The 14,180-nt window shown below is 49.3% G+C and overlaps 4 long non-coding RNA genes across 6 annotated transcripts; all 4 read left to right on the forward strand.

Moving 5' to 3' along the window:
* The first annotated feature begins 1,282 nt into the window (after positions 1–1,282).
* LOC125336780 lies at positions 1,283–9,906 on the forward strand. Of its 2 annotated transcripts, none has more exons than XR_007207846.1 (3): positions 1,283–1,475; positions 9,497–9,660; positions 9,805–9,906. It is a non-coding gene; the product is annotated as an uncharacterized LOC125336780 (long non-coding RNA). The 2 variants fall into 2 exon arrangements; XR_007207847.1 differs by lacking the exon at positions 1,283–1,475 and adding an exon at positions 3,085–3,126.
* Positions 9,907–10,034: 128 nt separating this feature from the next.
* Positions 10,035–10,625, forward strand: LOC125336528. The gene is made up of 4 exons (XR_007207789.1): positions 10,035–10,090; positions 10,185–10,308; positions 10,434–10,513; positions 10,591–10,625. It is a non-coding gene; the product is annotated as an uncharacterized LOC125336528 (long non-coding RNA).
* Positions 10,626–10,806: 181 nt separating this feature from the next.
* LOC125336530 lies at positions 10,807–11,558 on the forward strand. Its single transcript, XR_007207792.1, has 4 exons — positions 10,807–10,875; positions 11,242–11,304; positions 11,382–11,423; positions 11,518–11,558. It is a non-coding gene; the product is annotated as an uncharacterized LOC125336530 (long non-coding RNA).
* Positions 11,559–11,665: 107 nt separating this feature from the next.
* LOC125336529 lies at positions 11,666–13,260 on the forward strand. Of its 2 annotated transcripts, none has more exons than XR_007207790.1 (6): positions 11,666–11,843; positions 11,917–12,605; positions 12,678–12,719; positions 12,814–12,869; positions 13,053–13,132; positions 13,214–13,260. It is a non-coding gene; the product is annotated as an uncharacterized LOC125336529 (long non-coding RNA). The 2 variants fall into 2 exon arrangements; XR_007207791.1 differs by having other exon boundaries at positions 11,666–11,763.
* The last annotated feature ends 920 nt before the right edge of the window (positions 13,261–14,180 follow it).

Below are 14,180 nucleotides of genomic sequence, written 5' to 3' on the forward strand. Positions count from 1 at the left end.
AACACGTGGGAGTAAAGGAGAGACAGGAGTCATTTAAGGAATCGGCTTTCCTCAGCATGAGTGGACCCAGCCGTAGGCACCGCTGTATCATATGGAGCACATGCAACCACTGAATGCGTCTCAGTGGCTGAGAATACACCCTCCTGCGTTTTGCAGGCCAATGAGCTGTTTTCCTTTTGTGTGTAAATATTTTGGCCATAGAATAAAGGGACTTTCTGTATATCCGTGTGTGTGTCTGGGTGCCTCTCTGGATGTATTTATACATCTCAAAGAAAACGGTCTGTACCTGTGACTGAGACCACTCTGAGACGTTCTTCCCTTGCTGTCCTTCACAGGAGGCTATTATTTGACAAGTGCTTATGGAGCACTTTCACTGTTCAAGAACTTCCAGGAAGAACAAACCGCCCTATAGCTCAGCTCAGAGGCCTGAGATACTCTCCGGCAGTGGCACAAATACCTCTGGTTGATGATTTTCAGATAGAGCTTAGGGCTGAAATAAAAACTGGGATGATTGTGTTGTTGTAAATTGCTATTTGAGAGGTATGATTTGTAGCAAATTCCCTTGGTTCTGCCAAACACCTCTGCAAACCTACACTACTGCTTACATGAAAGTTCCTTACCAAACTCCTTCACCACCTCCTGTAAGGAGCCTGAAGCAGCAGACTGATGGATTTCAATCCTAAATCAGGTTCTCTACATTCTTTCTCTGCCCCTTCTCTACAACCCTTTCCTTCAATTTGCTCTTGAAGCCTCCTAGTTTTGTTTAAAACACTGCATCTAAGCAATAATAGAGGTAACAATACATCAAGTCCAGAACTACTGGAATCAGTAGTTCTGATGTTGCAACCTTCTCACAGATAACACAAGCTTCCAAAGAACTCTCTTGGAACAGGGAAAGAAGAGAAAGTACATGGACTTTCAATGCAATACTCGAAAACCAGCAAGAGATTTAGTCTTGTATATCAAATGTCAAAAATCACATGCATAATTACAGAATTTTTTATAGTTAAAGAAGTATTTCAAAACCCAACCCTGACAGTTCACCTGCAACTTGCATCAAATATCTGTTATCCATAGGAAGGAAAGCCCGGTGCCCCAGTGTGTCAGGTGCAGAGGATGAGCTGTCCAGGGAATGAGCAGCAAATCCTTTCTGCACCTGCCCTCACACTGGGACTGGCAACAACCCCGGGTGTGAGCTGTGAGGATGATGAGGGGTCAGAGCAGCCCCAGGTGTGAGCTGTGACGGTGAGGAGAGGGCGGCTCCTGCCGGGGGCTGTTTTAGGAGGGGTTTCCTCAACTCACTTTTGCACGGCGATGCTGGAAGAGAGGCGCTTATGCCGGGCTCCTGGGGGGCGGGGGGTGTCTCTCACGGAAGGACGGTGAGAGCGTCTCCCAGGGTCTGGGGGAGCGCTTGGATGTGGAGCGTTGCTTAAATGAGGTGCCGAGGGATGAACCTTTGTGCCGGGGAGTAGCAGGTGAGCCACGGTGTGGATTTGCAAGGGGGATCTTTCTCCTTTCCCCTTTTTCCTTTTGATTTCATCTTGCCAACCCCTCGACACGCCCGCCCCCCCCCTCCTCCCCCGCCAGTACCTCCAGAAAAAAAAAAAAAGGGGGTTGCGAGGACAAAAGGGGTGTAAATTGCCGGAAGAAATTCCTCTTTCGTTATTGCCTGTGTTTAAACTGGGGGGATGCCCCTTCACTTGTGACTTTAAGGGTATTGATTGAAGGAAAACCTGCCTTTTCTATGGTGTTAGGGTTATCAGTTGATAGGGAGTTCCCACGTTCCACTTTAAATGGAAGGGGAGAGCACGGGTCTTGCCACTTTAGGGGTTTGAATTGCGGGTAACCCCCCCGCATTTTCATCATCCTGAGGTTTACGTTGAGGGGGAAGCCCTGTTGTCCCTGCTTTTTAAGGGTTTTAATTGAGGTAAAAATCGCCGTTTTCCCATTATTTGAAAGATTTAATTTGAGGAAAGCCCGTCTCTTTCTGATATTTCAGGGGATTGAGCTGAAGGGGAGAACCCATTTATTTGCCATTGTATTGGTTTAAATTGTGGTAAACACTGCCCGTTGCCTCAGTTCCAGGGGTTAAATTGAAGGAAACTCCAGCTCTTCCAGCATTTGAAGGGTTTAGATGGGGGCGTGCCGCTGCATTTGAGGGCGCTTTTGCCCGTGCCCCGGCCCCCAATGTCTTGCGCGGGAGCACTCCTGGCCCCTGGGGAGGCCCTTTCTGGCCCCTTCTAAGGAGGAATGGCAGTTTGGGGACTGGGCTGCTGACAGGGACCGACGGAGCCGCCGCGGTCCGAGCCGTGCGGAGCCCAGGCGAGCGCTGTCAGGGCGGGCAGGCGGGAGACGAGGCGCGGAGCCGAGCCGCTCCCTGTCGTCGCGCCCGCTGCGTGCGTTCCGTGCGCGGGGCTCGGGCGCCGCCGGGTCCCCCTCGGCCCGGTGCTGCTCGGCAGGCGCCGGGGGCGGGCGGGGCTCTCCCGGCGCGGGGCCGCCCCCGCCTGCCGGAGGAGCCGCTTCCGTGCCGGGAGCCGCGCTCCGCCCGGGTCCGGGAGCGCGGGGTCGCCCCCGGTCGCCGAGTGCCGCCGGTGCCGTGGGTCGCGTGGCTTTTCCGGTCCCCTCGCACCGTGGAACGGCGCCAGCCCGGCCCGAGTCCCGGCAAGGGACGCTGGGGGACGCTTGTGGCTTGTCCGCTTCAGAGCTTGCTTGCAAAAGTCACTGAAAGGAAGATTGGAAAAAACCCAACCCCGACTTCCCAGGCTTTTTGCCTGGGGACTTTTTTTGGTGTTGCTCTTTAACTGAGCCACGCCTTTAAATACCAACGTGGGTGCCTGCTGGAAGCGGTGTTCCATGTATATTGTACTCTCTCATGAGACCTTCGTGGTGTCATATTTCCATTGCTGTGTTAATCCAGCGGCAGGGGTGGAGATAATTGGAGGTCCAAGCTGACAGTGTGCCGTGCATCTGTTGTTCACTGATCTATTTGTGGTGTGAAAAACGAGGTTCACTCTCCTGTGAGAATTTAAAGGGTTTAATATAAAGACAAAGAGACACATAAAATAAAGCAAAGGGGTAATGGCTGGATGCCTTGGCGCTCTGCCAAGAGCACACCTGATGCTCGAGGTGAGTCCTTTTTATACTATTTTTACTGTCTGTTCTCGATTAATATTCAAACTTTTCCCGGAGCTGTTCTGCATGGCCACTCCTTGGTTCCGCCTTTTTAAAGCATGCGTACTCTTCTGCCTTGCGGTTTTATTTCTTTTGATTCTTGGGGTTGGGCTCGCTAGGTAAGAGTCGATGGTAGGGTGGATCTCTTAATTCTCTAGACAGGGCTGATTGCAGCTTTGGGCCTCTTCGTCTCTCCGGGCAGAGCGGTGATAGCAGCTCTCGGACTCTCCTGGCCGCCCGTTCTTCGGGCGGAGTAGCCTTTGGGCCCTTTTGTTCCCTGGACAAAGTGTTGATTAGCAGCTTCTCGGGCCTCATCCTCTGTTCGCTTGGAGGTTATTTTACTTGGTCACACTTGCTAACATTCTTGCTAAAAAGAGAGAAAACCACATCCACACAGCAAAAAGCATTTCTAACATTATATAATACCTACTTTTATACTTGCGAGAAGCCAGTATTATAGTATGTTTATAACAGTGGTGTTCATTTCATCTGGATGCAGAGTTGGGCTTTTTGGGCAGATGGTCCCCCTCAAACCACAAGGCTTATTTAAACCTTGTACACTATTTTTTGAAGATGCAGGGTGGGTGAGGACTTTTTCTTGTTGCTGTACTAGGGAATGGAATGCAGGAGGTTCCTACAATATTGGCATTGAGGTTGGAATGTTCAAGGATATCAGTGTGACGATTCTCAAGGATGAATCTTGCTCCCGGCAGTCTGTAGCGTGGTAGAGCAGGGCACGACGAAGCAGGGTGTGAGGCACAGGCAGGGTAGGAACAGTGAGGTGCTTCATGCTGGCATCTCGGTTTGGTGTTGCTGATGTTTTCAGAGTAGAAGCAGATTGATTTGGTTCCGGTGCACTGGAACAGGATCCAAACCTTAGAAAGTATTTCTTTGTCCTCAGGCTGAAAAATATTGCTGTGCAGCACTTGTTCCCTTGCACCTTCAGTTCATTGTGGAAAGCATTTATTTTAGTGAGCAAATGTTGTTGTGGCTGGTGCAGTGAAAAGCAGAAGAGTTCTTGGTAAGATCAACTTGGAGAGCTCAAGTGCCAGCCAAAACCTTGCTGTGTTCTGCTGTGATGCCACTGAGGGAGGAAAAGAGTGAGTGTGGAAAGCCCTGAGTGGAGTGGTGGGAAATGGGAGGAGAGGAAGAGTCAGGCTGATATGCAGAAAAGATTCCACTGCTGGAATAAATAGTAAAGTAGGTATGTTTATTCCAGCACTGGAACACATGGGGGAATAGTTCCTCCAAAGTCATGCATGCCGACAGCTGCATTCAGCTTGGTATATATCGGGTTACAAGTTCCATATTCATTAAGTTTCCCAATATGCCTATACCTATTCATTGCCTAGCCTCGCTTTGTATTACAATGAGCCCAAAAGTCACTTATGTCTGCGCTGCACTTGTGCAGCGTTGTCTGGTGGTTGTGGGCAGGGGTCTCCGGAATGAAATAAGGGTCTTCCTCAGATGAAGTAAAGGGTCTTCCTCATCCTGAACTTTTCACCTTGCTTCCATGTGCATGCTCTTTATGTCCCTGGCCCAAGTCTAAACTTCAAGACTGGTTTGAGTTAGGTTAAAAACAGGATCTTTGGTCAAGATTCCTTCCCTTTATCAATAGTCCACTATCTTCTCATCTTGCTTTGGTAGGCACGATAAGTGTTGAGCAAGCTGTATGCATTGCTTTTAACAAAAAACTTCTTAGTAAATCATTTAACCTCTGCTTCCCCATCCCCCCTGATTAAGGGCTAAATATGGATTTAAACTGGGCCAGGTGTTAGTGTAGGAAGAGACATTTAACTGCAATTTATTTGTTTCAGGAGGTGTCTCATCATATAGTCTGCTATTTAACAGTTTCCATGCCAGGTTAATTGTAGTGGAAGACAGCAAATGAAGCCAAGAGACTCAGTTAGGATGTCCCAGGTCCCTGCCAAGCACAGATTACAAAAAACCAAACCCTGGGATTACAAAAATACTAAAAGCTCATCTTAAAAAATACTAAAAAAACAGTCTACCAAAAACTAGGTTCCAAAATACTAGAATAACATTGTTTCAAAATAAGAGAAACCCAAATTTCAAAATACCAGAAAACCAGGTTTCAAAATCTCAGTTTTAAAATACCAGATGACCAAGTTCCAAAATACCAAAGTTACCCTGTTTCAAAATTGCAAACTACCAGGTTCCAAAATACCTTTTTTTTTTCCCATTTCATAATAGCAGAGTCTCAAGTTCCAAAATATCAAAATGACTCTGTTTCAAGATATCAATTTGCAAAATACCAATTTTCAGATGTCTTATACAGGCAGGATTCCCAAACCCACAAGAATGCAACATTGTCAAAATGGGATCTGTGCTACCAAAATGGATATTTTATCCTCTGAAAAGCTTTCTTACAGTGACCATCAACACAGGTATTTATTTTAATTGTACAGCCAGATGCAATAAGACTTTTACTTCAAAAGCAAACACATAGTAGTTTTCTGCTTAGATTGTGTCCACGAGGACCGGCATTTGGGCCGGAGAGCTGCAGTTGGGATCAAAGGATGGAGTCAATCTGCTCCCTGCAGATGCACAAGGAAAGATCGAGTAGCAGGCAGAGGGAGTATTTATAAACAATATCAATATTTCACTGAAATTCAGGGTGGACTGGTGATGGGCGTGCCTGCCAGGATCAGCCATAAACAACCCGGCCAAACCCCCGACCCCTCAAGGGGTGCGTCAAACACTTCAATGGAAACGCAAGTCAGTAATGATTATGGAAGAGAAATTACTGGTAATTGCTTGTGATCTGTGGGGAATTTCCTTGGTAGTTACAAGTCTAGGACATACGGAATTTTGAAGGCAGGATCCCAGTTTTGGCCACGGGCACCCGGACGAGAAGGCCGGGCCTTTTCCACGGAAAGGAAAGCCCCGAAACACCCCGGTGTTTCGGGGGTGGACGATGGCCCGCGCAGGGGAGGGAACAACCGGCAGGACCATTCTCTGCCTCATCCCTGCACTCCAAGATCCAGCAGCCCCAGGTGCGACCAGTGAGAATGAGGAGGGGGCGGCTCTTGCCACAGGCTGCTTTCAGAGGGTTCCCTGGGCACACCTATGCAGGGAGCTGCTGGTCGAGAGGGGCCAACGGAGGCATCTCGAGAGCCCCTCCGGGAACAACGGTCACAGCATCCGGCAGGAGCTGGGAAGTTGGCCGGATGCACCTGGGTACAGAACATCGCTTCAAGAAAATGCCCAGGGAAAAACCTTTGTGCCAAGGGGCGGCACCTGAGCAGGCAGGGGAGCCTGTGAGGTCCCTTTCATCTCATCAGCCCCTCTTCAGAGCCCCCAGTCCCTCCCCAGTGCCCCCAGAAAAGAGAGAGTTATTAGGAGAAAAGGAGCTTAAATTGAGATAATCAGCTTCCTTTTTCCATAATTGTCTGTGTTAAAATTGGGGGGGTATCTGCTTCCCCTGTCATTTTAATGGTCTCATTTGAGGGAAACCCTGCATTTTCCATGCCATCAGGAGTATAAATTGACAGGGAATCCTCACTGTCCATTATTTTCCAGTTTAAATGGAAGGGGAAAACCTCAACAATGCTCTTTTATGCATTTGAATTAAGGGTAGCTTCCCCCTTTTCATTGTCCTAAGGTTTAAATTGAGGGGGAAGCCCAGTTGTCCCTCCTTTTTAAAGGTTTGAATTGAGGAAAAATCCCCCTTTTTCCATCACTGGAGAGATTTAAAGTGAGGAAACCCCTCTTTTCCCAATAGTTTAGGGGATTAAATTGAAGGGGAGAAGCCATTTATTTGCCACCGTATCAGTTTAAGTGGAGGTAACTGGTGCCCATTCCCGCATTGTAAGGAGCTCAATTGAAGGAAGCTCTCCCTTTTTGAGCATTTTAAGGATTTAAATCTGTGTTTCAGGGTGCTCCTACCCGAGCCCCGGTACTGAATGTCATATGGGAGCGAGTCTGGCACAGATGTAACCCTAATGCCACCTGGGAGTGTATTAATTTTTCTTATTTTTATTTTTAATGTATATAGCCCTAATTAGAGATCTCAATGAGAGTTACATCATTCATACAATTACTATTCCTCTCTACCTTAGTCACATGTGGAATACTACTTATTAATCACCAAGGAATATTTATCCAAGTTAGGAACAAATTATCCAAGTTATCTAGCTGTGCTGCCAAAACACAATGTTTTATTTCTTACCGGTTTTCTGCCCTTTTGCTTGATGTTGTTGAAGCAAAAAAGAAAGTGTCATCATTTCCCTGAAGAGTTTTCTTCTCTATTGAGCCTTTTACTCATCTCGAATTTAAGTCAGAGGAGCCAAATGACCACTGCTCCTCCAAGAGCTTTTATACCTTGCGGTATTTGCCTCCTCCCTTTTCCTGGGCATTGTGGGATCGAGAGGCGGGCCCGGCCAGAGCTATATCAACCCCAGCCTTTGGCAAAGGGCTTCATTCCCTCCCTGGGAGTGACTGTGACAAGAGCTTTCCTCTTATTTCAATGAAAGGGATCTTTCAGCTTAGCTTGTTTTCAGTAGGTGCTTTTGGTATCTAAAGCATCAGAGGCCTTAAAGGCACTGTGAAGAAGATAGCATTGAACACAGAGAGTGTATAAGTTCACAATTTTTGGTTGTGCATTCAGGGGTGATAAGGTGCTTTTGCGATTTCTGTTTTTGTTCTTGTATTTTTTTTAGGAGTTGTGTAACTTCCCGCAATTCCAGATTGCGTTGAGTGCGATACTTCAATTTTTTTCAGCAAATGCATTGTGTCCCAAAAGGGATTTGCCCCATGTCAAAGATGATGACTGAGATCGAGGCTTCTAATAGTCAAGGATTGTGACTGGGAGAGGGAGGGGGTGTGCAGGGTATTGGACTAGGGGTTATTGTGGGGAGGTTTTGAAGGCAGCATAGTAGGAAACAGTGTCCATTTGGGGCCCCCTAAAGCTTTTCTACACGTGCAGCAGATGCATTTACGTGCGTCTTACGGCCCACAAACGCATCCACTGCACTCACAGAAATGCCTCGTAACTTTGTCTCTCGCTAATGCAGGTGCCCATCATAATAACAGCCACAGCCTTGACATGGGCTAAAGCCAGAGACTTGAGGACCTAGGCGCACTTAGGAGCGAGCGAGCAGCTGACTTGTTGGGATTTGGCCCATGTGCTCCTAAACTCGTCTATTGATTTTGGCTCTTTTTTTATCCAAGAGGCTACCCGGCAATTGCGGGGCCTTCCAAGATGGCTGAGGCAGATTTATTTCGCGTCCAATGCGGATGCACATCGCGGATCATTTGAAAGATAAGTTGGGTGCCACAACCTGGGGATGGGATGCCAGCAGAGCAGCGGGTTAGAAATTCCTGGGAGAGATGTAAAAATTAGCAGAGGGGAAAGGGGATGCCCTTTAAGGGGCTTCTTTGGACAGCTAAAGAGAGCAGCTCTACTTTTGATTGCAACCGTAGGACATGCAGAGCAGTTCCCCTCAGTCTTGTGCTGTCTAGCATGCTTTTGGGATCCCTTGGATCAGATATCTTTGCCTTTTCCCTTTGAGGGCCTTATTACAAGCATTGGCTGCCATCTCTAGGTTCTTGAATATTTGTACTTTATCGGCATGATGCCAATATAATTTGTTCTTTTACCGGCGGGCTCAGCCACATCTTGGAATCCCATCTTGGAATCGCATCTCAGAAGCGTCGAGTCGGATGCCTTTTGAGGCCTTGTTCCTGGCTCTATTGCCATCCATCCTTTGCAGCCGTGAGCTGTCATGTCCTGGGGCTTCTAAGACTGTAAGGATATGGGGAACATTCTGAATGTAGCATTGTCTCGCAGCCATCTTGATCATCGTGACCAACAGTCCTTCTCACAGGTCATTGTTACAGTTTTTTTCTTCTGCTCCGTAGAGCCTCCACCATCGCCATACCATCAGTCATCTCTTTGGCGTTGTCTCGGTCCTTGCCATTATTCTTCTTCCTGAGAGCTTTTTTTATCATCCTAGTGTCACACTGTTTGTAGTATAATGTGTAGTTTGTGTTTAGCCTGAAACTGCTCTGCCCTGTGGAGTAGACTGGGGGGGTAGGTGGAGTAGAAAGAAGACTTTACGGGGAACTTTTTGCTTTGTTTAGCCACCTGAGCCACACCTCGGATGGAGCAACCGCAGCCAGTTCATGCAAGGTCGGTGGAGGCATGGGAGAAGTACTGCAGTGTCTCGCAGTTTTCTAGTCATTTGTTTTAATGCATGCTGTTTGCGGCTCCTAGATGGTTTGCTTTGAGAAATGAGAACTTGGGGAAGGCGAAGCTTTCCCTGTGTGCCTGAGTGACTTTGACAAATAATTTTTTTTGCAGAGGGATAGGATGTAAACCAGACACAAATGGAGGAGGCCAGAGGAGCACAGCAATGAGGTGGGTTGGCACCTGAAGCCCAAGCTCCAGCCTGACTTTCTTCAATGCTTACCCCGTTGTTTGGCTCTTTGTTTCATTAGAAGATGCGAAGCGCTTGGTACGGCCAGGTACTGGTACCGGGGGCACCATGAGCCAGATGAGTATTGGTGACTGAGATGAGTATTGATTCCAGCACAGAGCTGGATGTTACCGGAGTTTTAATGTGTTAGTAATAAAACTATAAACATCCTTTGTTTTTTTGTGTTTTACAGGTGGTCTGAAGCATTCCAACCGCTGGTCCAATATGACAGAGGCCCTTGCGGAAAGAGGTCACGGTCAAGCGGTTTCAGATGGAAACTAATCCGGCAATGCCATGCTTTCAGACCCTATGTCGGTATATGCCTTTCCGTTTTGTTTTGCCCTGTCTCCCCCGGGAAGGTCCATTGTCATTCAGCTTTTCAGGGGAGGTGTAAACAGTGGCTATGTCACCAGATTGTTCTTTGTCTTAATTTTTAGGAAGTAAAGCCAGGTATCACCAATCAATGTCAAATGAGTGAGGTGAGCAGTGACCGGTGGACAGAACCAGTTGTTATTGCATGGTTGCCACGTTCTGGTGCAGCTCTAAGCATCCGTTGTTGTTTGTATGTTTAAGGTGGTCCACTTTTTTATGCTGAATCGCCTTGCCACCGGCTGATGGACCCGGCTCGCCGCCATCGTGAGCCTGTTGGAAGTATCACGGGACTCTGTGACGGAGCCTTGACCTTTTCCATTTGAAGGTGCCCTCCACGTTGAATTTGGCAATGGCTGAGGATTTGTGGCAAGTTGGGGGAGGGGGGGAGGAGGGGTGAGGGTCCCCTCAAGTTTCAGCCATGCCACGTGGCCTTGTCTCCTCTTATCTCAGGTATGCCCTGTGACGGCGGCGTCAGACTGGGAGTGCGGCCGGAGCATGTGGCCCGAGGGCCCTGGCCATTTTAGGAGATGGTGAGTACAAGAATTGTTGGGTTTTGGCCAGTGTGCCACTAAGTTCACGCCTTGACGTTTGGTTTTCTTTCTTGTAGCCAACTAAGAGACAACAGCCCGGTGACGGCAGGAAATTCCCAGATGGCGAGGCGGCCTTCTTTCACACCTGACCTGGATTCGCATTCCCGGACCTCCGAGAGATAAGTGGAGGGCTACGCCTCACAGAGGGGATGAGAGCGATGTGCCGGGTCAGGACTCGTCGGAAGGATTTTTGAATTAGCTCTGGAGACGGGGATGTCCAAGAAATGGCCACTTTAGGCCACACGATGGGAAAGTCTCACTTTTGATCACAATGCTGAGGCACGTAGGACAGAACAGTCCCGGTGCATGTCGTGTCACTCGTCTATCGTGTGTTCTGCGTCTTTTGGGCTTCTCGCATCGTGTGTCTTTTTCCTTAGCCCTTAGAGGTGACTGGCGGCCTTTCTTCTCACTGGGAGTTTTCTCTCCGTGTTGCACCCCCTTGTTGGTCACGTCCCGTGTCACAGGGGCCAGCGTGGGTTTGGCCCGGAGCTGCTCTGCCCTGCTGCATAGTCTGGCATTATAGGTGCGATAGGGCAAAGCCCGGGGACTTGAAATTTGTTGTGTAGGCTGTAGTTGCCGTCTAGATGGTATTCCTAGATTGACACAAGGTGCCTGTAGCCTTTAAGTTCTCATGCAGCGCTTTGACTTTTGTCATCACTGTCTTTCAGACGCAGATCGATTCTATCTGTGGTGGAGCGCTCCATACTAGGTGAGGGGGTTCGCACAGGAAGGTGAGTTGCCGTTTGTGTTTGCAGGGCAAGCGTAACGCGGTGGCTCTGTTCCACTGTTGTCCTGTCCTCATTTTTAGGAGGTAAAGCCGGATCTCAGCAGTCCATGTCAAGTGAGCGAGGTAAGCAGTGGCCGCTGAAAAGAAAAAGTTGTTCTTGCTTGGGTGCCAAGTTCTGGTGCAGCCCTTAGCATCCATTGTCATTTGTGCGTTTTAGGCGGTCCACTTGCATTACGCCGAACCCCCTCGCAGAACGGCTGACGGACCCGGCTCGCCGCCCTCGTGACCCCTCCGCAAGTATCGCAAAGCTCTGCGATGAAGCCTTGACCTTTTCGACGTGACGGTGCCATCCGGGTAGCCTTCGGCAACGGCCGAGGAGTTGCGGCGAGTCGGGGAGGGAGGGAGGAGCGAGGGTCCACTCGGGTTTCAGCAATGCCACATGGCCTGTCTCCTCGTAGCTCAGGTATAGCCTGCCACGGTGGCGTCAGCCTCGGAGCGCGGCCGAAGCGTGCGGCCCGAGGACCCCGGCCATCTTAGGAGATGGTGAGTACAAGAATTGTAGTGGCCCACGTCCCGCTAAGTTCAGGCCTTGACGTTTGGTTTTTTTTTATCGTAGCCGACTAAGAGACAACAGCCCGATGACGGCAGGAGCTTCCCAGACGGTGAGCGGCCTTCTTTTGCACCTGAGGAGGATTCGCATCCCTGGATGTCCGAGAGATAAGTTGAGGGGATGCAAGCGGGGTGTCGGGTCGGGGCTCGCCGGGAGGGAATATTGAGTCAGCTTCAGAGATGGGGATGTCTAAGAAGGGGCCCCTTTAGGGCCCCTAAAGGGCAAGTCTCCCTTTCGATCACAGCGCTGAGGCGTGCCAGGCAGAGCAGTCCCAGTGCACGTTGTGCAGCTTGTCTATTGTGTGTTCTGTCTCTACTGGGTGTCTCGTGTCTTCTGCTTTAGCCCTTCGATGGGCCTGCGGTCATTCTTCTCACCGAGAGTTTTCTCTCCTCGTTGCTTCCCCGCATTTGTCATCTGCTGTATCACGGGTGCCTGTGTGGGTTTTCTCTGGAGCTGCTCTGCCCTGCTGCACCGTCTGGCATATAGGTGTAATAGGACAGGGCCCAGGGACTTGAAGTTTGTAATGTAGGGTGTAGTTTGACCTCAAGGTGGTATTCCTAGATTGACACAGGATGGCTGGAGCTATTAAGATCCTATGCATCGCTTTGATTTTTGTCATCACTTTCTTTCAGATGCAGACAGATTAAATCCGTGGCAGAGCACCCCACACCGGGTGAGGGGGTTCCCGCAGGAAGGTCAGTCGCCGTTTGTGTTTGCAGGGCAAGTGTAAATGGTGGCTACGTTACAGCATTGTTCTTTATTTTTAGGAGGTCAAGCCGGATCGCAGCAGTCAAAATGAAGTGAGCAAGGTAAGCGGTGAGAGGCGGAAAGAAAAAGTTGTCATTCCTTGGGTGTCAAGTTCTGGTACAGCTCTAAGCATCCGTTGTCATTTGTGTGTTTTAGGTGGTCTGCTTGTATTCTCCGAGCCTCCTTGCTGCCAGACCTGCCTCGCCACCCTTGTGAGCCCTCTGAAAATATTATGGGACTATTCGACCAAGCCTTCACCTTTTCCGTTCGAAGGGTCTTTCTGAGCAGCCTTTGGCAACGGCTGGGGAGTTGCATCGAGTCAGGGAGGGGGAGGAGGAGTGAGGGTCTGCTCAAGTCTCAGCAATGTCGCATCACCTTGTCTCCTCCTAATCCAGGTATACCTTGCAATGACAGTGTCAGTATCGGAGCGTGGCCAAAGCGTACGGCCCGAGGACCCTGGCCCTATTAGGAGACGGTGAGTAGCGGAATTGTCGGGTTTTGGCTGAGGTGCCACTAAGTTCATGCACTGATGTTTGTTCGGTTTTCTTTGTGGCAGTCGACTAAGAGAGAACAGCCCGATGACAGCGGGAGCTTCTCGGATGGTGAGGCGGCCTTCTTTTGTGCCCGAGGCAGACGTCTGAGAGATAAGTCAAGGCTTGTGACCCACAGATGGGCTGACAGCAGAGTGTTGAGTTGGGACTCGCCAGGAGGGATTTTTGAGTCAGATTTGGAGGTGGGGATACCCAAGAAGGGGACCCTTAGGCCAACATAAAGGGAAAATCTTGATCACAATGCCGAGGTGTGCAGGGCAGAGCAGTCCTGGTGCATGTCACTTGTCTATTGTGTGTTCTCTGTCTTTTGGGCATCTCGTGTCACAGGTCTTTTGTCTTAGCCCTCTGAGCTGCTTATTGCAAACGCTGGGCGTTATTCTTAGCATCTCTTCTCTTGGTGTTCCTCAGTGTGGTGCTGATACCATCGATCCTTTGACTCTTGAGCTTGGAACTTCATCAGAATTGCGTCTCTTTAGCAATGTTGAGTCGGGTGTCTTTTCAGGTCTTGTTCTGAGCTGCATCGACAGCTGTGCACCACAATGATCCATTACAGGGGATGAGGACTTGTAAGAATGCGAAGACAGCTAGAGGATTCTGCCCATACAATTCTCGGGCATCCATCTTTGCGGTTCTTGGATTAAGTCTTTCTGTTAGCGTCCTCTTCTGCCAGGGTTCTTGGAGCCTAGTCGGCTCACCGCTGGTCTCGCCTAGGTCATCTCATTCCTCATTCTCTTGGTCCTTGTGCTCATCTAGCCCAGAGTTTTCTCTCCTCGTAGTGTCCTCTTGTTTGTCATCTCCTGTGTCACGGCTGCCTGCTTGGGTTTGTCCCGGAGCTGCTCTGCCCTGCTGCATAGCCTGGTGTATGGATGTAATAGGACAAGGCTCGGGGACTTGAAATTTGTAGTGTAGAGTGTAGTTTGGCCTCTAGGTGGCATTCCTAGATTGACATAGGATGGCTGGAGCTGTTAAGTT

This window comes from Corvus hawaiiensis, chromosome 21 (genome assembly GCF_020740725.1).
Source record: "Corvus hawaiiensis isolate bCorHaw1 chromosome 21, bCorHaw1.pri.cur, whole genome shotgun sequence".
NCBI classification, from domain to species: Eukaryota; Metazoa; Chordata; class Aves; order Passeriformes; family Corvidae; genus Corvus; species Corvus hawaiiensis.